The sequence below is a fragment of the Dasypus novemcinctus genome, chromosome 7, assembly GCF_030445035.2.
Source record: "Dasypus novemcinctus isolate mDasNov1 chromosome 7, mDasNov1.1.hap2, whole genome shotgun sequence".
Lineage (NCBI taxonomy): Eukaryota > Metazoa > Chordata > Mammalia > Cingulata > Dasypodidae > Dasypus > Dasypus novemcinctus.
The window spans coordinates 58,062,801-58,090,054 of NC_080679.1; positions in this window are offsets into that span (position 1 = coordinate 58,062,801).

A 27,254-nucleotide genomic window follows, 5' to 3' on the forward strand; every position below is an offset into this window, starting at 1 on the left:
GAGGGAGGAATAGAATAGATGGAACAGGTGTCATTTTGAGAGTAATGGAAGTGTTCTACATGATATTGCAATGATGGGTACAGACCATGTTAAGTTTCATCAAAATTTATGAAAGTGTGTGGTTCAAAATGTAAACTATACTGTAAACCATTGATCATGATTGGTAGCTATGTTTCAATATTTGTACATCAGTTGTACATTAGTTCTATCATCCATATATAAAATGTTATTAATAGGGTAAGAGGGGAAAGGGGGAGGATGTTGGATATATGGGAGTCCCCTATATTCTATATGTGACTTTACTGTGACCTAAAACTTCATTGAAGACAAATGAAAAAAGTAAGACATTGGGGGAATACATGGATGAAAATGTTACTGTACATACAGAGCAACAGATCATACAGTGAAGAAAGGCAAAATGTCAAAAAAAATTTTTTTGTTATTTTTTTATTATCCAAAAATTAAAAAAATTTTTTTTTGTATTTTATTTTTTATTTTTAAAACTATCATTATTATTTCAATTTCTTATTAATTGTATTTGGCAAATTTATTGGCTGCTTTTTTTAAGAAGTTTTGGATCACAGAATCGTTACAACTGTGGCAGGGGAGGACCATTTGTGTGGGGTGTCAGTGATGGGGGAATCATGGAAGGAGGTTCACCTCGGCATACACATAAGACATACAAATGTGTTCCCACGTTCATGGGGTATTGTCGTGGTGGGTGGAAATTCACACAATAACCGAAAGAATATTGAATTCCCATCCTGGGGAACACTGCCTTATTCTCTAATGAAACAACGAGAATCCCCTAAGTAAAGAGGCAATGACTAGTGTAGGAGGTGGTACCTTGATGGGCCCTTGATATTGATGACTCTGCTTATGAACCTTTACTCTTGAAATTGAAACTTAACATAGTATTATAGGGTCCTTAGCATTACTTCCAGAGAGCCTCCTTGTTGTGCAAATGTGGTCTTTCTCTAAGCAGAACTGAACAAATAAATGCAAAATCCCCTCAGTGTAGGACATGACTCCCAAGGGTGAGCGTCCCTGGCACTGAGGCATTACTAATAAGCAACAACTAGTAATGCAACTGGAGAAACACCTTGACCAAAAGGGGGAAAAGGTAAAGACAAATGAGTTTATATGCCTAAGAGACTTAGTGAGCAGGAGGTCATTCCAGAGGTTAAACTTATGCACATCTCAGCAGGATCTCATTGACTGCCAAATTAGACACTACCCCAAATAGTGGGGCCCCTGAGGACTCTGGAGATACCTAGGCACTATGGTCAGGACAGATAGCTCATGAGTTTTGTGTCTTGCCAGCAGGTGCTACTTTGGGGATTGTGCTCCCCAGCATGACAGAATTAGACTCAGTTGTGGTTTCCCTACACATGACTCCTCTGTGCCTTGTTTTTGAACTATAGTTGATGCTGGAGTTGGGAGGTATAGACACAAGAGACTTGAATCTTTGGGCTGTCCATATTCCAGCTGGGCTCTGAGCCTCAACGGAGTTGCAACACCTACTCTCCAGTACCTTGGACTCACCCAGGACTACTAATAAGGAGGTGATGATGGAACCAAGAGAGCCTACAACTGCAAGCGAGAGTCCCATCTATCATCCACATGAGACTTGAGCCCCCTCTTAATTAGAGGTGGAATGGTCATCACCATCCCAGAATCCTCAGGATTGGGGAATGATCTACAGCATAGAGTAGATTTACTGGCATTCTACTATAGACATTGTGATTCTAGCAGTGAAAGAACTTACATAATTAATGTGGAGGCAGGGGCCACTGGAGGTTCTGAGGTCAGGAAGAGGGAAAACAGGTGTAATATGGGGACATTTTCAGAACTTGGGAATTGTCCTGAATGACATTGCAATGACAGATAAAAGTTGTTATATATTTTGCCATAACCTTCAGAATTGGGTAGGAGAGATTGTAAACTACAGTGTAAACTATAATCCATTCTTGGTGACAGTGCTCCAAAATGTGTTCATCAAGTGCAATGAATGTACCACACTAATGGAGGATGTTGTTAATGTGGATAAATATGACAGTGTGGGGAGTGGTGCATATGGGAATCCCCTATATTTTTATGTTACATTTATGTAATCTAAATATCTTTTTTTAAGAAAACAGAGAAATTTGTCTCAGAGATAGTTCTAGTTTTAAAAGAACAGGGGTTTATTATAGGATTTTGAAAGATAGATTAACTTAAGCGGAAAATTGAGAATTGATCTGAAGCTATATCAAAGCTAGCTTACTAAACCCACCAAATAAAAAAACCTAATTGCTTTTCAAGATGGAGATGGTTTAAAGGGAAACATTTTAGTTGGTAATGGATTGATTAATTGTTGAAGGGCCTAATGAAATTTGGGGATAAGAAGATATATCGGGAAACGGACTTTGGCCCAGTGGTTAGGGCGTCCGTCTACCATATGGGAGGTCCGCGGTTCAAACCCCAGGCCTCCTTGACCCGTGTGGAGCTGGCCATGCGCAGCGCTGATGCGCGCAAGGAGTGCCGTGCCACGCAAGGGTGTCCCCCGCGTGGGGGAGCCCCACGCGCAAGGAGTGCGCCCGTGAGGAATGCCGCCCAGTGTGAAAAGAAAGTGCAGCCTGCCCAGGAATGGCGCCGCCCACACTTCCCGTACCGCTGACGACAACAGAAGCGGACAAAGAAACAAGACGCAGCAAATGGACACCAAGAACAGACAACCAGGGAAGGGGGGGAAATTAAATAAATAAATAAATCTTTAAAAAAAAAAAAAAAAAAAAAAAAGAAGATATATCTATGACATATGCCTTCTGAATGTTCAGCTCTGTGGAAAGAAAATGTGGACAGCGTGAGAAAGTGTTACATGCCTGTAGCATGAGAGCCTTTTAGAGCTCCGCACTTGATGAGAAGGCATAAAATTCAAACTCAGTCAAATAACACCTCTCTGCCTTTATTGTACTTAGAGAATAAGCTTTTCTAAAGATAGTTTAGTTATTATAACATCGTCCAATGGATTCTATTCTTGAATTCTCCATAGATTTCTATGCAACAGCTATTGGAACCTATAATATAGGAAGAGTTGTGTTTTGTGGTAATTATGCGAATAATCAAAATCATGTGCACCATCAAAATCCTGCGCCTGTCTCTCTGGTACAGAAAAAGTAATAAACAAATGATAAAAAGATAAGATCTCAAAATTTAATGTAAAATTCAAGGAATGATACGGAATTTGTACAGTTGGAACAAATAAAAAGGAAGTATTATAATGGATCTTGACAATATCAGTGACCCAGAAAGGGAAGGAATGAAATGATTTTACTATTGCTTTGTAAAGGAGAAAGAAGATAGAAAGAAGGAACTTGTCATAAACACACAAATTCCATCCAGTAGATAGACAGTTGAGTCCTATTTCCACCTCATGGAAAAAGTCAATTTTGCATCTATGTGAAATTATTTTCTACATTCCTGATGCTTATATATTTATATGCACTTCTTATTCCTTTTTGAACCAGTTATAATATATTATTGGTTTCCTCATTAATTAAAAAGTAAAATATAATCTGTAAAATGTGCTTATTATATCTGTATTAGCATCATGATTATAGCTTATAAAAAATACTTTAACAGGGGCTAATAACTGGCCCATTAAAATTTTTCATACATGTTTGTTTCATGGTTGGCATTATAAGTACAGTCTAGATTTGTTCTTTGCTTTAGATATTTCACTGGAATTTAGAACAAAAGTCATGTAATTTCTATCTAAATTAATTATAATTCATGTGACTATCTGGGAATCATAGGCCTAGTAGGCATATTTAATAACTTGAAAAACATAGAAGAATGCCTCAATTTTGATTTAATTTAAAATAATATTTGAATTCAAGACAAATATTTTTATGAAAATATTTTATTCAATGAAAATAAAATTTACCTCTTACCCGTATTTTAACTTGTTAGTATTTTTCTTTCCCCAATCCATTAAATGGGAGTATTGTTAGATATTTCTTATCTTACCTCTTAATATTATTTTTACCCTATTAATTTATCTCATCTCATCATTCATCTGCCTAAAGAGAAGATAACTCATCTTCTTCTTTTTTTTATTTTATGGAGGTAAGAAAACTGAAGTCTGAGAAGATAATGACTTGTTCTAGAACTTCAACAAATTAATGTAAGAAATATGACTTAGATTTAAAAAAAATTCTTTTTCATTCATTATACTCCAAACTTTAAAAAAGATTCCACATAGTTATACATCAGCCTTCTGGTATACATCAGCTTTCTTGTACATAGACATGATCCCTGAAGTTTATCAAAAACTCTATTTCAAAACACATACACACCCCCAAAGTACTAATAATAAAATTTCTGACATAAAGGTATCATGTGGGGAAACAGTACAACGGAATTTATAAGTATTCTGTTACAAATAACTTAAAATCATTTTGATATTTGATGAGTTACACTTTGTTTACTGAAGAGTTCTTTGACAAAAAATGAACTATTACCATATGGTATGATTTGTGAGGTATTTAGAAGTAGAAAACAAGTCATACTTTCCTTTGCTTATTTACCTCAGAATGGATGAAAATCACATTTGAATTAAAGTCAATACAATTTGGAGTATTAAAAAAATGAAGGTTGTTTTGAAACAGTGAAGAGTATACTAAGAACAAGGTTTTAATATAACCCTGCCTTGGTAATGCAAATTCATTATGGAGCTAAGTATAGGTATAATTTAAAGGAGAGATGGGAACAGCAGAGAGTGTCATGATGGAGAAGGAAAGATTGGAATTCCTAAAGAGTGGGGTTATGCAATTAGGTCTATGACTAAGTCTTGCTGAATTATATGACATTTCTCTACCATACCTTAGGACTATTATTCTTTACCTCAGTTGGAGTGCCATTAATGGCACCTGAAAGACTCATTTTTATTCTGTCTAGTGGCCTGTGAACAAGGAATTTAATTTACTACCTTTTAAATATTTCCGGTATGACTCCAAATTCAAATTCCTTCTATTTCTGCTCCAGGCTAAAACTAGAGGTAGGTAAACAAGTACAGTATACATATATCAAGGAAATGATATGGTGTAATCTTTAGCAATTATTTCACTTTGTGTGAAATAGCATTTTGGATATGAATAATGTAACAAATGAAGGGGTTACTCTGGGACCAAAGCATGATTTCCTGATTTCATATTTATTTTAAACTGAAAATCTTTGTTTCTGTTTAAAAGAATTTCAGACAAAAGCGTATGGGTAGAATGAATGGGATTGGGAGTGGCACCAAAGGGATGAAAGTGTCCCATGAAAGCTCTTTGTTGTTGAAATCTGAAAGAAAAATTGCTTAAGCACTGTTTTGGAAGAGAAAAAGAACTCAGTCAGCCTAAGTTGTTATGTTTCCTTTAACCTGAATTTATCATCTCTAGTCCTCTTCCCCCAAGATTCTTGGATTTCATAAACTGACCTTGTTTTCTTGGTTCCCTCTTGCTCCCCTGATCTTATCCAAGATCTTGATGCTCGTTCATTCATCCAGTTTTTTGTATTACATAGTCGTCAGGCTGTTGCCCATGAATTTAAGAGGCCAGGAAGTATACCTAGCAAAGTACCTAGAAAAGCCCAGCAATGAGTTCAGACTAGGTATTTTTTTTTTCACTTATTTAATTGCATTGTAACAAAGGCAAATCAATTTACATCTCTGAGCCTCCATTTGCTGGTAAATGAGATAATCTATGTAAAATACTTGGAGCAATGCCTGACACATAACAAGTACTCATTAACTGTTGTGGAGGTGCTCTATGAATCAAGCCATTATTACCATTAGCTTATTGTTATTTAGGTACTATCTGATCCAATTCCTCACCCAATGAAGCAATTTCCTCTACAACTTAACTGCGAGGTGACTATTCAAACTTTTTTTTTTTTTTTAATTTTTTTATTTTTTATTGACTTTGTAATAATATTACATTAAAAATATATATGTGAGGTCCCATTCAACCCCACCCCCCCACCCCCCCTCTCCCCCCCCCCAATAACACTCATTCCCATCATCATGACACATCCATTGGATTTGGTAAGTACATCTTTGGGCACCTCTGCACCTCATATACATTGGTTCACATCATGGCCCATACTCTCCTCTATTCCATCATGTAGGCCCTGTGAGGATTTACAATGTCCGGTGATTACCTCTGAAGCACCATCCAGGGCAGCTCCATGTCCCGAAGACGCCTCCACCTCTCATCTCTTCCTGCCTTTCCCCATACCCTTTGTCCATTATGTCCACTTTTCCCAATCCAATGCCACCTCTTCTATGTGGACACTGGATTGGTTGTGTCCATTGCACCTTTATGTCAAGAGGAGGCTCAGATTCCACCTGGATGCTGGATGCAATCCTCCCATTTTCAGTTGTAATCACTCTAGGCTCCATGGTGTGGTGGTTGTCCTTCTTCACCTCCATCTTAGCTGAGTGTGGTAAGTCCAATAAATCAGATTGTAGGTGCTGGAGTCTGTTGAGGCTCAGGATCTGGCTATCACATTGTCAGTCCAGAGATTCAAATCCCCTAAATATATCTTAAACCCCAACATTAACTGCACCTCCAGCACATTAGCATGAAAGTCTTATGAAGGGAGATCCCATCTGAGTCCAGATTCATCACACATAAACACCATTTCCAAAGAGGGGCCATCTGCCCTGGTAGTTAACCCCATCGGCCATGACCATAACTCCCATGGGTCTCTTTAGCCCTCAACTTTTTTTAAAAACGCTTCTGTTGTTTAGAATTTAGCTGAGTGAATAGTTTTCTTTCCTTTGTTGGAAAGCTCTTTTATTGTTAGGAATTTTCTTTATACAGAGAACACAAAATCTGCTTTGCCCAACTGACACTCTGATTTTATCCTTCCATGCTACATAGATAGGATTGTTTTAATCCATGCATTTGTTTTAACATACACACACATTTATTTGGCACCAGCTTTGTGTTAGAGAATGAGTTAAATGCTACTGATAAATGAGAAACACGATAACTACAAGGGGCTTAAAAGTAGTAGTCAGAAGAAAAATGTGTGTATTACAATACCAGGCAGGACATATTGAATATATCTAAATTTAGGAATGGTCAGTAATCACAAAGTAGATTTTAGAGCAGATGATGATTAAGTTGTATATTGAAACATAATATGGATTACTCCAAGTAACTGGGTTAAGTGTGAAGACTCAAGCAGAATTAAGACAACTGAAGAAGCAGCACTGAGTTAAAGATAGGGAAAATTGAAACAACCTGGTGTGATAAAAATAGTTATCATGATTGGTGTCTAAGGTGAGAAGGGCAGAGTGAATGGGCACAGATAAGCCCAGGAGATTTAACAGAAGTCTTAACAAAGGGGGAATTGTATGTGATGATAATGAGTTTGGACACTTCTGCTGGGTGTAATAGGGAATCATAGACTGATATCAAGCTGGAGAATTTCATGAGAAAATTTCAAAAGCACACTCTGTGTTTGTGTAAAGTGGACTTGAGGGGGCAATAATGAAGGCAGGGAGCCACATAGCCACTTAGAAGACTGCTGCAGTGATTCTTGAACATCTCAATTCTTACTGCAAATGAAATAGGAGCTTTCCTGGCCTTTTATAAGCAACTAAATCACTCTCTTGATTACAGAAAAGCAGCCATCCACTAAAACCCTAGCTGTTTTTCATATGAATGGCTAACTAAAGATGCACTAATTCTGTACTAATGCAGTTGAGTTTAACAATCAAAATTCCTGCCTTTATATACAGTCAATATCATCCATTAAGTTTAGCTTATGCTTCCAACCATCAAGATTTACTTTTCCTTAATTTCCAAAAAGTTAGGATGTCAAATGTCCCTTAATATAATGTCACCTAATATAATCTATATTTTATTTATTTATTTTAAAGATTTATTTTTTTTCTCTCCCCTTACCTCCATTGTCTGCTCTCACTGTCTATTTGCTATGTGTTCTTCTGAGTCTGCTTGCATTATCAGGTGGCACTGGGAAACTGCATCTCTTTTTTGTTGTGTTGTCTTGCTGCATCAGCTCTCCATGTGTGCACTGCTACTCCTGGGCAGGCTGCACTTTTTTTCACACAGGGCAGCTCTCCTTGAAGGGCACACACCTTGTACATGGGGCACCCCTATGTGGGGGTGCCCCTGAGTGGCATGACACTCCTTGCATGCAGCAGCACTGCATGTGGGCCAACTTACCACACAGGCCAGGAGGTCCTCGGAATCAAACTCTGGACGCTCCATATCATAGGCAGATGCTCTATCAGTTGAGCCACATCTGCTTCCCATAGTAATCTATCTTTTAAAACCATTGTTATTTTATAGTTAGGTTAACATTTATTAGCCTTTTACAGAAAATAAAACTGGATGAGAGAGATCATTATTACTCAAGTTCTTGCAGCTAATGTGGTGGAAAAGTAAATGGAATTCAGATCCTCTGACCCAGGTCTTTTATCTCTTCTAGTATATGACAGCTTTAGTTCAAAGTATGCATACCCATCTAAATTATTTACTAAAATAGTAAATTCACACACCATCAGCAAAAAGGAATTGGGTTTTGAAAATGCAAGAATGCCAACTATGAAGAATTAAAATCTCACACAATTCCTCATGGATAATTATCTCCATTATAAGTAAAATGTACTAATCTTTCTGATTCAGTGAGAAAATACTAGGTTGGTTCAACAAATTTGAGTAGTTTCTAATTTGTCATGCAGAAAAAGGAATTTAAAACAAAAACTAATGAAGAAAAAACATTAGAAATATAATACTGACAAAATTCAGTCCAAGAAATCCCCTAATTCATTACCCATTCACAATAAAATGTGTTTGTAGACCTGATATACAAAGGGTACAAATGAATTTGTATTTGAATATTTGATGGCCAATGGTTTCCATAGTAATATTATCTGCTCCCTTAAGCATATTTGAGAAGTTTCTTAATTGCCATCTTTTACAAATTTCTAGTTTTGTAGGAACTATATAAAAAGGGGTTGCGTCAACCTAATGTGTGACTCAATTGCTACATTGAATAGGTCTCACCGGGGACCTCTAAAACTCAGTGGCTTTTCATTACAACTATAGTAAAGTAACAATAGGAACACTGAGAAGTGGTTATTTTTCTCCCAGTGGCCCCAGTCATACTATTCTCATAGCTCCTATGTGACCATCCTTCCTCCAATATAATGAGTTGTATATTTTGACTACAGACCATTAGACAGATCAGAAAAATATCTCCTTTCATGGTCTACAGCGGTGTGGGTCATCAAGCATATTTTTGAAATCATTTAGTTTTTAGCACTTCAAAAAAATATTTAAGTAGTTTTCATGGCAAAAATCAGAACATTTTTTAATTCCTTACAATTATTTTATGAATTAATTTTTTTTCTTTTTTGATTTTAAGCTAAGGCAGGGGAATACCATAATCTTTTCAGTGCATAGGGCTTCAAAGCTATTTCTGGCTCTGGGTTTCCCCCTCCAATGCTATTCAAGTTACAAAAACTGGTTAAATATAATTGCCATTTAAAACCATAAAGAGCATATCAGTTCTAAAACTCTTTTCTGATGGTGATCAAAATGATGTCCCTAAGCTGGATTGAAAGTTATGATTTTATGCTGGCCCATGAAGAAAATGTGTTTTGGACTTTCCACTAGTTTTATTCTTTGCATGACATTGATTGACATAGTTGCCAGGAGAAATTTTTTTTTTTCTTCAATTTACCCTCAATTTATTTTAGTACATAAATTGACTTTAATGGGCATGTAAGTTTCTTGAAAATAGCAGCATTTGCCATCTAAGGTCATCCGTGTTAGTGAAGCCAAACTCCTTCAAGATGCCCACTGTTGGTTCCATGTAACATGTACCACATAAATTGGCATTTCCTTCTATTGACTGCTCAACATCATTAGCCCAGGTTAAGTAGCCCAGAGAAATGCTAATCAAAATGACAATGTACAACAAAATGCCACTGCATATCCACTAGGATGGCTAATATAATTTTTTTTTAAAACCATAATAATGAGTGTTAGTGAGGATGTTGAGAAATTGGAATACATGAACAAGGTATATGGCTCCATTTTAAAAGATATTCTTTGATTTCTTTCAATAGTATTTCTTAATTTATAGCATAAATGCTATACATGTTTTTTATTTTCACATAAATATTTCATTTTAATTATAAATGTTATTGTATTCATTCCCATGTCTGTGTGTTCATTGCTAGTATATAGAAATACAATTGATTTTTTTTATGTTCATCTTGTATCCTGAGATTCTATGAACTGCCTTATTAGTTTTTGGAATGCTTTTGTAGATTCCTTTATAGAGAAACACTATCTGCAAATAGAGTCAGTCTACTTATTCCTCTCTAACAGACATTCTTTTTAATTCCTTTTCTTACACTATTGTACTGGCTAGAACTTACAGCACGATGTTGAATATGAAATGTGAGAGAGAATATCTTTGTACCTGATTTCAGGAGGGAATCATTAGTCTTTCACCATTAAGTATAACATTAGAAATAATTTTTTTTCTTGTGTTTTCTATCAAGTAAGAAAGTTTGCAAGGTATTCCTATTCTCTGAGAGTTTTTATCATGAGTGGGTGTTTAATTTTATCAAATAGTTCTTTGATTTTCTGGAAGAGATTGTGGAAATTGGTATTTATTCTTCTTTAAATAGCTGGTAAAATTCTCCAGTGAAACCGCCTGGGACTGAGGATTTCTTCTTTTTTTAGATTTAAAAAAAATATGAATTCAATTTCCTTAATATTTATAGGGCTTTTCAAATTGTACATTTCATATTGGCTGAGTTTTTTAGTTTGCATTTTTCATTGAATTGGTCAATTTCCTTTAAGTTCTCAAATGTGTGTGTGGGTGGAGTTGTTCATAGTATTCTTTATCCTTCTGATATCTACAGGATCAATATTGTTACCTCCTGATTCTTTCCTGATACTAGTAATCTGTATCTCCTCACATTATTTCTTTGTCAATATTAATAGAAGTTTGCCAATTTTACGAAACTTTACAAATAACAAGAGATTTTTCATTGATTATTATTTTTCTTTCTTCAGTTTAAATGATTTCTGCTCTTTATTTCCTTCCTTATATTAAGTCGACTTTATTTTGCTTTTCTTTTTTCTGGATTCTTGAGATAGAATCTTAGCTTATTACATAGCAACTTTTCCTCATTTCAACTATAAGCATTTTGGTGTTGTTTATTTCCCTGTCAGCACTATTTTAGCTGTGTCGCACAAATTTTGATGTTTTGTGCTTTTGTTTTCATTCATTTCAATGTATTTTTTCTTTCCTTTGATACTTTCTCTTTAACTCATGAATTATTCATATGTGTTTTACTTAGTTTCCAAGTGATAGGAGATTTTCCCATTATCTTTTTATCAGTGGCTTCTAGTTTGATTCTATTATCTTTGGAGAACAGATTCTGGACACTTTAAATTATCATAAATTTGTAGAAGTTTGTTTTATGGTACAGGATATGGTCTCTCTCAGTATATGTTTCATGAGCATTTGAAAACAGCATATATTTTACTCTTTTGGGGTGTAGCATTCTATAAATGCAAATTAGATTCTGTTGGTTTATGTTGTTGAATTCTTCTACATTCTTGCTGATTTTATCTAGTTGCTCTACAATTGTTGAGAGAGGGGTATTGAAGCCTCCAACTATAATAATTGAGGATTTGCCTATTTCTCCACTCGGTTCTATCAATTTTTGCTTTACATTTTTTGCAGTTTTGTTGTGTGATGTCCCTTTCTTAGTATCAGGTGAAAAGGACAATAATTTATCTTTTACTTTATAAGGGATCTTTCCTGTGTAACTTTGACACCCAAAATGTTCTCCAATATAGTAAATCCTTGACTCTCCATAGACTGTATGTCCTACCTACCACCATGTATGTTTCTTGTGAGGGCATCAAAATATTAGGAAGATCAATGACACTACATACTATAATGTGACTGAAAATAGGGGTATTAACTTAGACCTGGGCAAGACAGTCAATGTGTACTGCTGTCTTTCCCACAGGAAATCAAACTACTTCTGATTCTCTTTATTGATGAGGATTGAAAAGAACAAGTACAAGAGGCTTGGTTGATTTGCTTCAGTAAAGATAGTATATCTAGCTCAGCTGCTCCTATTATAGCTAAAATGCAGCTGACTTTATTATAGTCTAATATTTTCTGCCAAAACCCATCTGATTTTTGTTGCAACAAAAGAGATCAAGTGAATGGGTATATGATGGAGATGACATCTTTGCCTTTTTAAGTCTTTGAGGGTGTTACTCTGCAATTCCTCTCAGGATTCATTATTTTTTCTGACTTAATATCTTGGCTGGGTAAGAGTTAGGTGGATGGGTATTGGTCAAAGTGGTGGTTGTGTAGTTTTAAGGGATTCTATTTGGCCTTTTCTGTCCTATTTGCTCTTAGTCCATGGACTAGATACTCAAAATAAGTGTTCTTCAAGACACTATTTATAACCATCCTATTTAAACAACAACTGGGGAATCACAACAGAATAGTTTATAGACACACTGATCTCATGAGTTGGGACTCTATATATCAAACTGGGTGTTCACAAATCTGCATTCTAGTCAGATACTGTAATAGAGTTTTGGGTCCCCTGGTGTAGGTAACAGCTTAGAACTGAGATTCAACAGTCCTCCAAAGATCAGAATATTATCTCTCCTCCAGGTAACAGTTTATTTGGTAAATAGCTGCAAGTCCGTTCAGAAAGTGTTTGGGAAACATTTATCATAGGTATTTGTGGTGATGTTAAATATCAGAATGATATGGCCTCACATTTAGTTAATGGCCTCTGGGAATAGCCAACACATTCCCACCAGAGACTTTGCACATGTTAACCCTTCTCCATGTGGTGTGGTTATATATCTTGTTACCCCGTCTCCTCCCCCAGTTAACTCTGTTGTACTTCATAGTGTATATCCTTAGGGAAGAATTTCTGTGCCCCTCAGGTCATGCCAAGCCCATTTCTTATATTCTCTTAGAACAGTGTATCTGTTCCTCATAGGAGCAATATATATGTTTTATATCAAAATATACATTTATATATGTGCTAGCTTGATTAATGCTTTTCTTTCCCACTGGACTATAAGCTCCATGAGGCAGTAACCATGTCTGCTGTGATCATTGTTGTGTCATCATGTCTGGAATTTAATTAGTGCCTTAAAGGTTTTTGTGAATAGAAGAACAAATAGTCTAAGTCTGAGAACATGACTAAATCATGCAGAAACAACCATCAAGGATACATCACTTTTGCTTTCTTAGGTCACAATTGGCAGGCAGACCAACCAGCTCTGGTCCTGCCATGTACTTCCTTCAGACTCTTGTAATGCACATCTAATACGAAGTATTGTATCTTATGTAACTTTATATTTAATGGTGAAAAGGCCTGAAAGTGTCTCTTGCTAAGTTCAAAATGGGCACTCTAAATTTGAATGATGGGAAGTAAACAGTGAAAAAAAAATTAAATTCCGCCTCAGGAATATGTTTTAGATAACTGAATACAAGTTGAGTAAGTTGAGTTGGATTTTATCATAAGAACCAGAATTCTATATTTTGAAAGTATAAAAAGCATGAATTTTTGCATCATTTTTGCTTGCTTTTGTGCTAAGTTATTAGCAAGGAGTTCAGATGTGAAGTTAGGGCGGGTATGAATGAGAATATGGAGAATGTGATTTGACTTTCCAACACATTCTCCATTTTCTCTGATCCTTCCAACTTTCAATTTAATCATTTAATCCCTCAGTTTAAAATTACCTTATGATTCAACCCTAAATTTCTTTAAAATAATATTCAAAATCTTGAGACTTTATATAGGCTCTTCATATTTTATAATAATATGTTCATTTATTGATACTGTTGTCTAAACAGGATATAGCAGGACAGAACTTGTGTGGTGTGTTTTTTGTTTCCTGTGTTCTCAACATTTAATTTAGTGCTACATAAAAAGAATACTTATAATAAGTGATTGCTGAACAAAGCAATCAATAGATAGGCATGTCTTCTTTCCATAGCAGTGTGTTCTCTGGGCTGTAGAGATGAAAAACTCAGTCTACTCATGTGGTGAAGATTAACAAAGGATAAGTTAGCCCTCTTTTTGATCTGTTTCAAAGTGACCAGTACAAAATTTAATAGGTTTGTTCTGAATAAAAAGATGTTCCCTTGTATAATAAAGAGAAGTGATTTTAATAATTGTTAAATTTTCTTAAAAGTGGGAGACAAAGGCAGGAGTCATGAAGAACAATAATAGAATGCATACTTGAGTGGGTGGATTTTACTTCATATTAAATTAAGGTCCAGCTATGTGCTTATGTCTACTAAGGTCTTTTACTCTAGAAAGCCCTTTCTTGATAATAAAATTTACATTTTGCTGTTTTAAATCATTTTAAAGTATTTTAAACAACATATTTTTATGTTGGGGGCCTTTTTTTCATACAATGTACAGTGAATGTTATCTATAATTTTTTATATTTTAAAATGTCACAAATTACAGTACAGAACTTTCTATCATAAATTTGGCATACAGTATTTACTGTGTTTGAGAAAAATGTATTATAGAACTTACCTGGGGGAGCACCTGAGAGGCAGCTACTACACTGAGCCTGATTGTCCAAAATACATATTCCATAATAGGCCTCCTTGAAATTTTGTGCACCCAGTACTGCTTTCACTTGTTTATATGGTCTTCACATGTTTTTATATGGTCTGAGATGAAGAATGATCAATATATTTGGTTGTTCCATTCACAAAAAAATTGGGAAGGGGGAATTTAATGTAAAATTATTTATACCAGTGGCAATAATACCACATGGACATAAAATAGCATGAAATACAAAGGACAATTATATTATTTTCTGCAGACTACACTGCACACTAGCAAAAAAAAAAATAGTGGACACATCTGTAAACTATCTGTACAGAGTACTCCCTTCAGTTCACAGTTCAAAGTCTTCCTCTGCCAAATCCTGTACAGTAATAGAGAACAGGCTTGTCTCAGTTATGAAGTTAGTAATTGAACAGTTGTCAGAAGCCACTTTTAACCTTCAATAAATAATTTAGGGATAGCTAATTTTCTATATTTCTCTGGTAAAACCACATTAAGCATAATTCTATGTTCTTCTGTATCAGAAAGACTTTTAAAATGTTTGTGAAGTATGAATAGAAATGTTCTTTTAAAAATCTGGGAATTATTTACTTTATCAGATTGAAAGAACTAAATCTTTCCAGCTGAGCCAACTGATGAGTAAGAGGGAAGAGGGCCAAAAAAATTTAAGAGTGTGAACAAAAAGCATGGACAGCAAATGTTTAGGGTTATGCAAATGTTCACTGGGTAAAATAGAAACATGCACAACTAAATTCTGTTTCTAATAAAATGACATTGAGAGAAAAACAACTGTCATTGGATAAAAAGTACATGGTTTGTATTATTTAAACTTAACAAATAAGAAATATCAAATTTTCAGCAGCTAGTAGGAAATGTAACAAGGTCATGAATGGGGACTTACTAGTTTAGGCAAATCAAACCAAAAATTTTTTCAGACATTACCTTTCACCATACCATTAAATCCTGATTCAAAGCTGCTGAAAATGTCATCATATCTGGTTGTATGTTTCATTCTGGCCAGATGTTTATAAAATGGACCATATGTATTCCTGTAGGAAAACTGGCAATGTTGGATGATATAGACCAGGGCTTTTCAATCTACTTGCACAATAGCCCAGGCTGTCCAAATTATGACTTTAAGTAATATAACCATTGACTAAGAGAGTTTGTTCATTGGTAAAAATTTTCCCAGTAATTTGGTTCACAGTTAGCCACCATACATGTAGGTAGACCTTCATATTTCTAACAAAAAAGAATGTGATTTTGTTTTGTTTTATCCTTTCCAAAACCACAAATAATAGATATTATTTATTTCTTCTAACTTGAATCAAATTTTAGCATTTTTAATTCCAAAGAATTTAATCGGAATTAATAAAAAATGAAACAATTTTGATATTGGTTTAATACCTTTGGAATACTAATCTTTATCAACTCCAGAACACCTCATATTCTGTTTTGAGCATGGCAGCTTGGAAAACACCAAAGAGGAAAATAAGGTACATTCACTTATTTGTTCCTCTATTTAACTAATATTGAATGAGTCTTCTAGGAGAAAGATACAATTTTGAGCATAGAGGAGAAATATAAAGAAAACAAAATGATCTTTGCTAGATAAGAGTTTACCAACTAGAGGGGGACATTAAACATACAGTATTTACAAAAAAACCATTAGAAGAATGATAAAAACAATATGAATACGACAAATAAGGACTCTTGGTATTCACAGAAAGGGAATTAGCTCATTCTTGAGTATGAATATTTCAGCATGCAGAAGTATGGAATGGGAGACATACTAGCTGGAGAGAATGGTGTCAAATATTCCCAGGTTGTGAGTAAGTGGCATAGTAGTTCAGGTTTGGTGTGGCCAAGATGCAGGTAGTTCTAAGGCTTGATTATGACCAGTTTTGGGGACTGTAAAAGGTAGCATTAAGTATGGACTTAATTCTATAGAAAAGCCAATGGAATTTTTTAATAGAGACGGCATGATGAATTGAAATGAATGCTTTAGAACAATCGATTTTGTAAAATTTCAACTCCTTCATGCTAGAGTCTTTCCACATTCACTGCACTCCTGAAGGCAACTAATGAGATTCAGGGCCTACATGGAGGAGGGTGACCATGAGGTACACTGGAAATTGAACTCCTAATGACAGCGCCTATGGAAGAGCAAATCTCCTAGCAGGTTTGGCAAAGCCCTGAGGCACCGTTAGAGATAGTATTCTTCATGCAACCAGAACAGAGTAATTACACTGATGCCCATTCACTACCAGAACTCCATAAACAATTGATGGTCAGTATAAGAATAATCAATCTAGCAAGTTATGTACAGAACTTCTTGGTAATAATTGTTACCAAAATCACTTGAATTCATAGACTTTAATCCTCACATGAATCTTATGAGGTGGTATTTTTATCATTTTATATGGATAAGGATATTGAGACTCTGAGAGGCTCATCACCAGCCCAAGGTCACACAGTTCACACCCTGTGGAGGGCAGGTCTAACCCAGGTCTGCATGATCCAGAATGCCTGCTCTTCCTTACGTCCTCCTACTGCCTCCTTCCACCTGCTTCCTTCATCCTATGTCCTTACATGGAAAGAATACCCATCAGAACAGTGAGAAAATATGCTCCACACATATTATTAAAATGTATCTTTTAAAGACCATTGAATAGTTCACATTAAAACTGTTTTTAGTGAACTTCACTCTACTGTAATTTTAAGTGTGAATTTTAGACGAAATTAATTTGTGGTTGCATCTTTACTGATATGCTTTAAAATGATAACAGAGTAAGATCCTAGATTCCTTTAAGAAGAAATGGAGTTATTTTCTATCTTAGTTGTATCAGTTTAATATTGTTTATGAATTCCAAAAATAGATATTGGATTATGTTTGCAAACTGGTTTGTACCTCTGGGTTTATTAGATTACATTGGATTCTGAGGTTTCACTTTTACTTGATTAAATAATGATTAAGGCTATGATTGGGCCATGTCAGTAGGGGACGGGAACTCACAGAGAAAACCATACTGCAGAGAAGGGAGGTTAAAGTTTTGAACCTGGGGCCCCTGGAAGTAAATATACAGAGAAGCAGACACATGAGGAAAGAGAGAAGGCTCCATTAGACACGGCAGAGGCCCCAAGAAGAGAGAGGAGCTGTTTGCCTGATAATTTACAGCTGGCCTTGTGGAGAGATCAGATTAGCTGAGACTAGAGATAAAGGAACCCTGGGAGAGAGACAAGACTTGTCCCAGCCTACAGCTGATACTGGAAGAAGCTGGGACCACGGACCTTTACGAGGGAGAGGAAGCCCATACCTTTGCAGATGTCAGCAGCCATCTTGCTCCAACATGTGGCAACAGATTTTGGTGAGGGACCTAAGTTACACTTTATGGCCTGGTAACTGTAAGCTTCTACCCTAAGTAAAAACTCTTTATAAAAGCCAACAAATATCTGGCATTTTGCATCAGCACCCCTTTGGCTAATGTATTAGTCATCCATTTTCATTTTATTATTCTGTTCCTCAAGAGCACTTTCAGTTATCATTAAATACTACAATTTCCACCTTTAACATCTGGATAAATACATATAGATTATATCCAAAAGCTATAAGGTATGGAAAAATCTCCTTGGCATTCATTAGACTTTTCCATTTCTTTAAAATTAGACATGGAATCTCAAAAATGAAAGCATATAATTAGCTGATTTTTTTCCTACTCAATGTTATATTTGCTGTTCTATAGTCTATGTCAGTTTTCCCCCGGCATGTCCATTGCTTCTATTTTTAATGAAGAAAAATCTCATCCTAATGATATATAAGTACTGATTATATTTCTTCAATGTGTACAAAGCAGCGTATATTTAATTTTTAAAAAATTTTCCAAGCTACACTGAATTCTTTCCCTCATGATCTCACGCCTATTAAAATATATATTAAAGTATGTGTGTAGAAGAAGATGCTGACATTGGTTGCTCTCACAGACTGCCAAAACAAACTTCTGCTAAAATAGCATATCATTTTGTACTTTTCTACGGAAACCTACACGTGTCCTCGAAGTTTCACAATTTGGCACTATAATGGCTTCTGGCAATTTCAGAGACTCTAAGTTAAATGATACAAATGACAATGTTAGAACAGTGAACAAATTTCAAAAAATTCCCATGTTTTTATTTTAGTTTGCTTGCCAATTATTGTAAAGAATGCCACTGTGTTTTAAGAACCTATGGAAGGCTCATTTGCACGTGGCAAATTTGAAAACACATACTATTTAACCATTAAATTAACTTTGACTATGCAAAACTAACCACCCAAAAACTATATATACTTGATAGAGTTTTGAGACCAGGGAATCATTTATGTCAATGTGGTTTAATTCTGAATAATTTTTTCTCAAAAGACTGAGGTATTCTCTTTGCACACCACCACTTTTTATATCATATTCTTGGTTTAATGAAGTCTATAGAAGCAGCAATTTTTCTCCCTGATTTGCAGATAACTGTGTTTTCTCAGAGTTGAAATAGATTGCATATGACTACTTGGACATATCATACTTGAAAGACCCATATATTTGCAAAAGTATACAATTTTGTGATGTGTTTTATATTTTGTTTCTAAGTTGAAAACTCCCTGTCCACAATGGTCAAGAAGATTATATAAATATTGTCTCACACAGATATACATGACAGTGTAACTTGCCTGTAAAATAAGCCAACTAAATGTTTAACAAGTTAGAAGTTTTCATCACTGAGAACATTCTTTCTCTAGGGTTACAATAACCTTGAATGTCAGAATAATGCACTAACCTCTAAACGATGCAGTGTTATGGAGTTCATTGGCAAAACTGGAAGGGAAAGAATTATATTTATCATTAAAACTCCATGAATATTATATTGGCATAGATTTATTGGCTTTTAATCTTCTTTCATCTAGCTCTTTGTTCTGGGGAGAGTGCTGAATTGAAGTTTTCACCTTGATTATTAGACTGTTTTATTAACAAACCTGTACCTGAATTTCAGTGAATACTGTTGTAAAAGCTGTACTTATTTTTGCATATTAAACTGTGAGTAATAAGGTCATTAGTTGCTAAATGTTTGCTTCCATGTTACCCAAAGCAAATCTTACTCCATATTGGACTTTTTATTAAACCATTAAACTAATTTTAATTAAATATATCTGTGATTGAAGAAGGGTAAATTTTATGCTTCAAGAAGACAGGCATAATTCTCTTGTATCTAGATTTCCCTCTCTTCTAACATCTTCCTTATAATTTCACAAGCAGGAAGAAGGTAATAACAGTATTTTAATTGTCAATAGGCTCATCTGGTATTATTGATGAGTGACAGGGTATGGGAATGGTATTCAGTTCACTTGTTGTTTCCTTCATTCTGACATCAGTTTATATTATAACAAATAATAAACATTTGATTTTCAACATTTAACTTTGTATAACAACTAGCCACACAGAATATTTGCATTTCAGGCTTGAGACAGGATTCAACTTTGAGCTGAATATGATGTAGCTTCTATCAAACGACACGTTTTCCGTGAAAACAATTGAGCTAAGAAGGGACAATTGCCAGATGTTGTATGTCCTCCCATGGCCCACTGGATGGAACGTGGGAAAGTGTGGGCTATGGTGTGGAACACGGGACATGGGGTGCAGCGATGCCCGGAGATGTACTCACCAGATGCAATGGATGTGACATGATGATGGGGGAGAGTGTTACTGTGGGGGGAGTGGTGGGGTGGGGGTGGTGGGGGCGAATGGGGACCTCATATTTTTTTAATGTAATATCTTTTTAAAAAAGGAATAAATTGAGTAGAATTTGGAAAATAAAATAAAATAAAATTTTTATTATTTCAAAATAAAAAATAAAAAAAAGAAGTGATTCTCAAAATTTAGTGTGTAAAAGAGGCAGTAAAGATGGTTTGGTACGATATTGGTTCCTTTGAGGGCTAAAGAGACCCATGGGAGTTATGGTCATGGCCGATGGGGTTAACTACCAGGGCAGATGGCCCCTCTTTGGAAATGGTGTTTATGTGTGATGAATCTGGACTCAGATGGAATCTCCCTTCATAAGACTTTCATGCTAATGTGCTGGAGGTGCAGTTAATGTTGGGGTTTAAGATATATTTAGGGGATTTGAATCTCTGGACTGACAATGTGATAGCCAGATCCTGAGCCTCAACAGACTCCAGCACCTACAATCTGATTTATTGGACTTACCACACTCAGCTAAGATGGAGTTGAAGAAGGACAACCACCACACCATGGAGCCTAGAGTGATTACAACTGAAAATGGGAGGATTGCATCCAGCATCCAGGTGGAATCTGACCCTCCTCTTGACATAGAGGTGCAATGGACACAACCAATCCAATGTCCACATAGAAGAGGTGGCATTGGATTGGGAAAAGTGGACATAATGGACAAAGGGTATGGGGAAAGGCAGGAAGAGATGAGAGGTGGAGGCGTCTTTGGGACATGGAGCTGCCCTGGATGGTGCTTCAGAGGTAATCACCGGACATTGTAAATCCTCACAGGGCCCACTTGATGGAATGGAGGAGAGTATGGGCCATGATGTGAACCAATGTATATGAGGTGCAGAGGTGCCCAAGGATGTACTTACCAAATCCAATGGATGTGTCATGATGATGGGAACGAGTGTTGTTGGGGGGGGGGGGAGAGGGGGAGTGGGGGGGTGGGGTTGAATGGGACCTCACATATATATTTTTAATGTAATATTATTACAAAGTCAATAAAAAATAAAAAAATTAAAAAAAAAAAAAGGATGAAAAGGCAGTCAACTCAATGGGATAAAATATTTGGATGCCACAAAAAAAAAAAAAAAAAAAAAAGATGGTTTGGTACTAACCCTGGAGATTCTAATCTAATTGGTTTAGCATGGAACCAAGGAATCTGAATTTTTAGGAACACACATGAAAATTACAATGCATATTCATCAATATGTTATAAATTTGATTTTATACCATTTGATTATCAAAAATAATTTGAGATCTTATTGGCATAACAAAATGTAAAATTACCTCTATAGGTCATAATATAACGTTATAACCATAGTTTTCTCAAAAAACAGCATCCAAAATTCATGTGAACCTGTTTTTTAAAAATGTGAAAGATACTGTTCATTACATAATTCTGTTTCTCTGGTTATGAAACACATCTGATATTTTTCATTGGCAAGTTAACACCAATAATGAATTTGTCTTTTTGAAGAACAGATACAATTCTTCCATCAGACAATGAAATTCATACGATTTCTGGCTTCTTTCTTTTTATTTATTTTTTTTACCTTGCCTGCCAGAAATCATATATGTAAACATTGTTAACACTTTTATTATGTTTATTCACTCACCGTACAATTCAACTATTTAAAGTGTACAATTCATTTTAATATATGCACAATGTTATGCCGCCCTCAATATTGTCTACTTTTAGAACATATTGTCACCCCCAAAAGAAAGTTCATACATATTAACAGTCATTCCCCATTGCCACAAGCCCCATCCCAGCCCTAGGCAATGACTAGTCTACTTTCTGTCTCTATGGATTTGCTTATTCTGGACATTTCATTCAAATAAATTATACTTTATATGGTCTTTTGTGAATGGTTTCTTTCACTTGGTATGGGGTTTTCAAGGTTCAGCTATCCTTTTGAATGCCAAATAATATTCCATTGTATGCATATACCTAATTGTTTATCCATTCATCAGTTTATGACATTTGGGAAGTTTCCACTTTTTGACTATCCTCAATAATGTTATTATATTACATGAGTACAACTTTTGTGGGGACATATGCTTTCAATTCTTTTGGGCATATGCCTAGGGCATATGCTGGCTTTTACAGTAACTGTCTGTTTAACACTTTGAGGAAGTATAAAACTGCTTTCCAAAGTGAATACATCAAGTTAGTTGTATAGTGGTAAGCATAGCTGCCTTCCAAAGTGAATGCACCATCTTACAATCTCATCAGCAATGTATGAAGGATCTGATTTCTTCAAATCCTCACCAACATTTGTTGTCTGTCTTTTTGATTAAAGCCATCCTAGTGAGTGTGAAGTGGTATCTCAGAGTAGTTTTGATTTGTATTTATCTATTTACTAATGACATTGCACATCTTTTCATGTGCTTATTGCTAAATTGTATATCTTCTTTGGAGAATTGCTCATTTAGATCTTTTTGTCTATAATTAGGTTATCTTTTATTAATATATTATTGTAAATTGCCAGAAGCCATTATAGTGCCAAATTGTGAAACTTCGAGGACACTTGTAGGTTTCCATAGAAAAGTACAAAACGATATGCTATTTTAGCAGGAGTTTGTTTTGGTAGTCTGTGGGAGAAACTAATGTCAGCATCTTCTTCTACACACACACTTTAATATATATTTTAATAGGCCTGAGATCATGAGGGAAAGAATTCAGTGTAGCTTGGAATTTTTTTAAAAAATTGAATATACGCTTCTTTGTACACATTGAAGAAATATAATCAGTACTTACATATCATTAGGATGAGAAGCAATGGACATGCCAGGGGAAAACTGACATAGAATATAAAACAGCAAATATAACATTGAGTAGGAAAAAAATCAGCTAATTATATGCTTTCATTTTTGAGATTCCATGCCTAATTTTAAAGAAATGGAAAAGTCTAGAGAATGCCAGAGGTGACACTTATACATGACTCAGGCAGATCTCATTAACTGTCACTGTGCACAAAACCTCAAATGGGGTGCTCCTGAGGGCTCTAGCGTCATCTGGACACTATAGATAAGGCACACAATCCCTTGAAATCAGCACATTGTTGGTGGGTATAGCAGTTTGACATGGTTATGAATTTCAAAAATAGATATTGCATTATGTGTAATCTGGTCTGTACCTGGGCATGATTAAGTTATGATTAGGGCTTTGATTGAGCCATGTCATTAGGGCGGTGAGTCCCCACTCACCAATAAAAGGCACAGCAAAGGACTGAGTTGAGGGTTCTTAATGTTGGAGTTTTTGATGTTGGAGTTTGATGCTGCAGCCTTAAGCTGGAGCCCTGGGAAGTAAGCTCACAAAGGAAACAGAAGCAAGCCCCAAGAAGAAAGGAACCCTGAGCCCAGGAAGAAGCAAGCCCTGGGAAGATAGGAACCCTGAACCCAGAGAGAAGCTAGACCCTGGAAGGGAGGAACCCAGGAGGACTGAACCTTTGTAGACATAGACAGCCATCTTGTTCCAAAACGTGAAAATAGACTTTGGTGAGGGAAGTAATTTATGCTTTATGGCCTGGTATCTGTAAGCTCCTATTCCAAATAAATGCTCTTTATAAAAACCAACATATTTCTGGTGTTTTGCATCAGCATGCCTTTGGCTGACTAATACAGTGGGCCTTACCTTGGAATATATGATAATCTATTTCCCCAATGTAGCAGAGATAGTCTCATTTATAATTTCCCTACATATCATTCTTCCACCCCTATTATTTGAGCATGTAATTAGTACTATACCCATTAAATATTTGTCTCAGAGACTTAAATCTTTGGTCTGTTCATATGCTGGTTGAGTTCTGAATCTCAGAAAACACCTACTCTCCAGTTCATCAGACTCACACAGGACAACCTACAAAATGATTATGATGCACAACCCTCACCCCAAAACCAGAAAGTACCTACAACAACAAGCAAAAGAGGCTTCAATCTGCCCAGTATGATCTAAGCCTCCTCTTAATCTGAAGCAGAGCAGGAATCACAATCCTAAAATCTTCAAGGTTGAGGAATGAACAAACATAAGGGGGGAATGCAATATTGTAGCAATGGAAAAACATATAACAATGATATAAAGATAGACGTTACCAGAAACTCTAAGGGGTGGGAGAAGGAATAAAAGTGGAACATGGGCATTTTTAGGGCACTGGAAATAAGTGAAAACCAAAATGTAAACTATAGACCTTGTTTATTAGCAATGCTTCAGTATTTATTCATCAATTGTAACCAATGTACCACACAATTATAAGATGTTATTAATAGATATGAAATGAGGAGGGATGACAAATATGAGAATCCCTTATACTTTCTATGTAACTTTTCTGTAATCTAAAAGCTCTTTAAAAATAAAGTTTATTATATTAAAAACTAAAGACTAGTTTGTCTTGTGGCTGCTACTATTTGACAGGTTCAAGAAAATTTATGATTTGATAAATTATCCAACTTGTTGTTGGGGTGGTAGCAATGCTCTTTCCAGCTTTCTACATCCGAAGACAAAAATAAAATTCCCCCTCAATTGATTTTGAGTGTACAAATTCTAGGATTAAATATATTATTATACTTGTTCAATGTAACACATAAATTTAAAATTTAAAATTGCTCTGAAACCTATTAGCCAATATAAATTTTCCTCAACTTTACCTCCCAGAAGATTGCTAAATAAAAAATAGAAGGGATTAATGATGCAGAAAATATTGTGCCCTTGAGCAAATATCTTAACCCATTTCATTTGTAAGATTCATTGTGGTGTCTTTAATTCATGATATGAGGGATGATGGGATCATTAAATTTTTGTGTGTGGCAAAATTTGGTTTGACATTGAAGTAAAGAATAAATGCTTTTTCAAGCTGTAAACTATTTTGGAATATAATAATAGAATAAAATATTATCTTTAAAACATGCTAATGATTTGATTTAATGATTAATAGCAATAAACCTCCTTTAATATAACTGCCAAAAAATCTAGGGAGGGTGGGGGTCGGGTATGTGGGAGTCCTCTATATTTTTAATGTAATGTTTATGTCATCTAGAGCTCCTTTGAGAGTAAAGGAAAAAGAAGAAATGCAGGAAGGATAAGTCAGAAACTAATGAAATTATTTTGCCATCAAAGAAAAAATCTGGGGGAGGGGCAAGAAGGTAGCTGAGTAAGGAACTTCTAGAGTCAGTTCATCCTACAGGACAGCTAGTAACGACTCAGTGTTACCTAAGTACCTGACTGGGGGGGCCTGGAAACCAGAAGAGCATCCTGCAACATTCTTGAAAGAATGGAAGGAGGAGATTACCCATCTGCAATGAAGTTACATGAGTAGAGCACTCCACACCACAAATGCCAGCTGCCATCCTAAACTGGTGTCACAATGCACCTCAGGAGTTATTCTGTGGGGGGAAGTTAGAAACTCCATTACCCAAAAAAAAGAGAGGAAGAGATGGCTGGCCATTGACATTAGTTACTAAATAGTAAATTTGGCTGGCTAAAGTATAATCATAAGAACAACTAAAGTTTGAACCTGTCCAAGTGGGAAAGAGGTCAGTAGCACACCATTTTAACTTCATCCCGGCATGAGGGGAAGCAAGGTTGGTTGAAAATCACAGTGATGCTAGGCACCAGCTTCTTTTCACTAAGATCAGATTGCAGCCATATACTAGACTCCAGCCCCATCTCCAGCAGGGAGGAAGCTGGGGGGACCTGCACTACTAGCTTCTGGGTATTGTAGGTGTTTTCAGCCATCAAAGACTGTGTCCAGAATAAATACATCTAGCAAGCCAAATGCCAAGACACCAACAAAAATTTACAATACATACCAAGAAACAGGAAGATATGACCCAATCAAAGGAAAAAATATAAGACTCCAGATGACATAATAGAGAGGAGTCAACCAATCAGAGATGTTCAAATAAATATTCTTAATAAATTCAAAGATGGGTAAAGAGATTAAGAATATTAAGAAGATACTGGGTAAGCACAAAGAAGAATTTGAAAGCATACATAGAAAAGTAGCAGGTCTTATGGGAATGAAAGGCACAATAAATGGAATTAAAAATATACTGGAGGCATATAATAGCAGATTTGAGAGGGCAGAAGAAAGGATCATTGAGCTTGAGGACAGGGCCTCCAAAAGCAAACATAAAAAAGAACAGATGAAGAAAAGAATGGAAAAAATTGAAAAGGATCTCAGGAAATTAATGACAGTGAGATGTGCAAACATATGTGTCATGGATGTCCAGAGGAGAAGAAAGGAAAAAGGGGCAGAAGGAAATTTAAAGAAATAATGGTAAAAAATTTCCAAATAACAAAGATCAGAGCAGAAATAAATGAAATTGAGAATGAAAAAATAATAGGAACACTTAAAATGTCAGAAGTTGGTCCTTTGAGAAAATTAACAAAATCAACAAATTCTTGTTGGACTGACAGAGAATAAAAGAAAAAATGCAAATAGATAAAATAAAAAATGAAAATGGTGACATTATTACAGATCCCACAGAAATAAAAGAGATCATAAGAGGATACTATCAACAACTGCATGCCAACAAACTAGATAATGTAGACAAAATGGAAAACTTCCTAGGACTGTACAAACAACCTACATTGACCCTAGAAACAATAGAAGATGTCAACAAACTAATCATAAGAGATTGAAACAGTCATCAAATAACTTCCCCAAAGGAAAAACCCAGACCCAGATGGTTTCATCTGGAGAGTTCTACCAATTATTCAAAGATTTAATACCAATATTATTCAAGCTCTTCCAAAAAATTGAACATGACAGAATGCTTTCAAACACTCTATGAGGTCAATATCACTCTTATTCTAAAGCCAGGTAAAGATA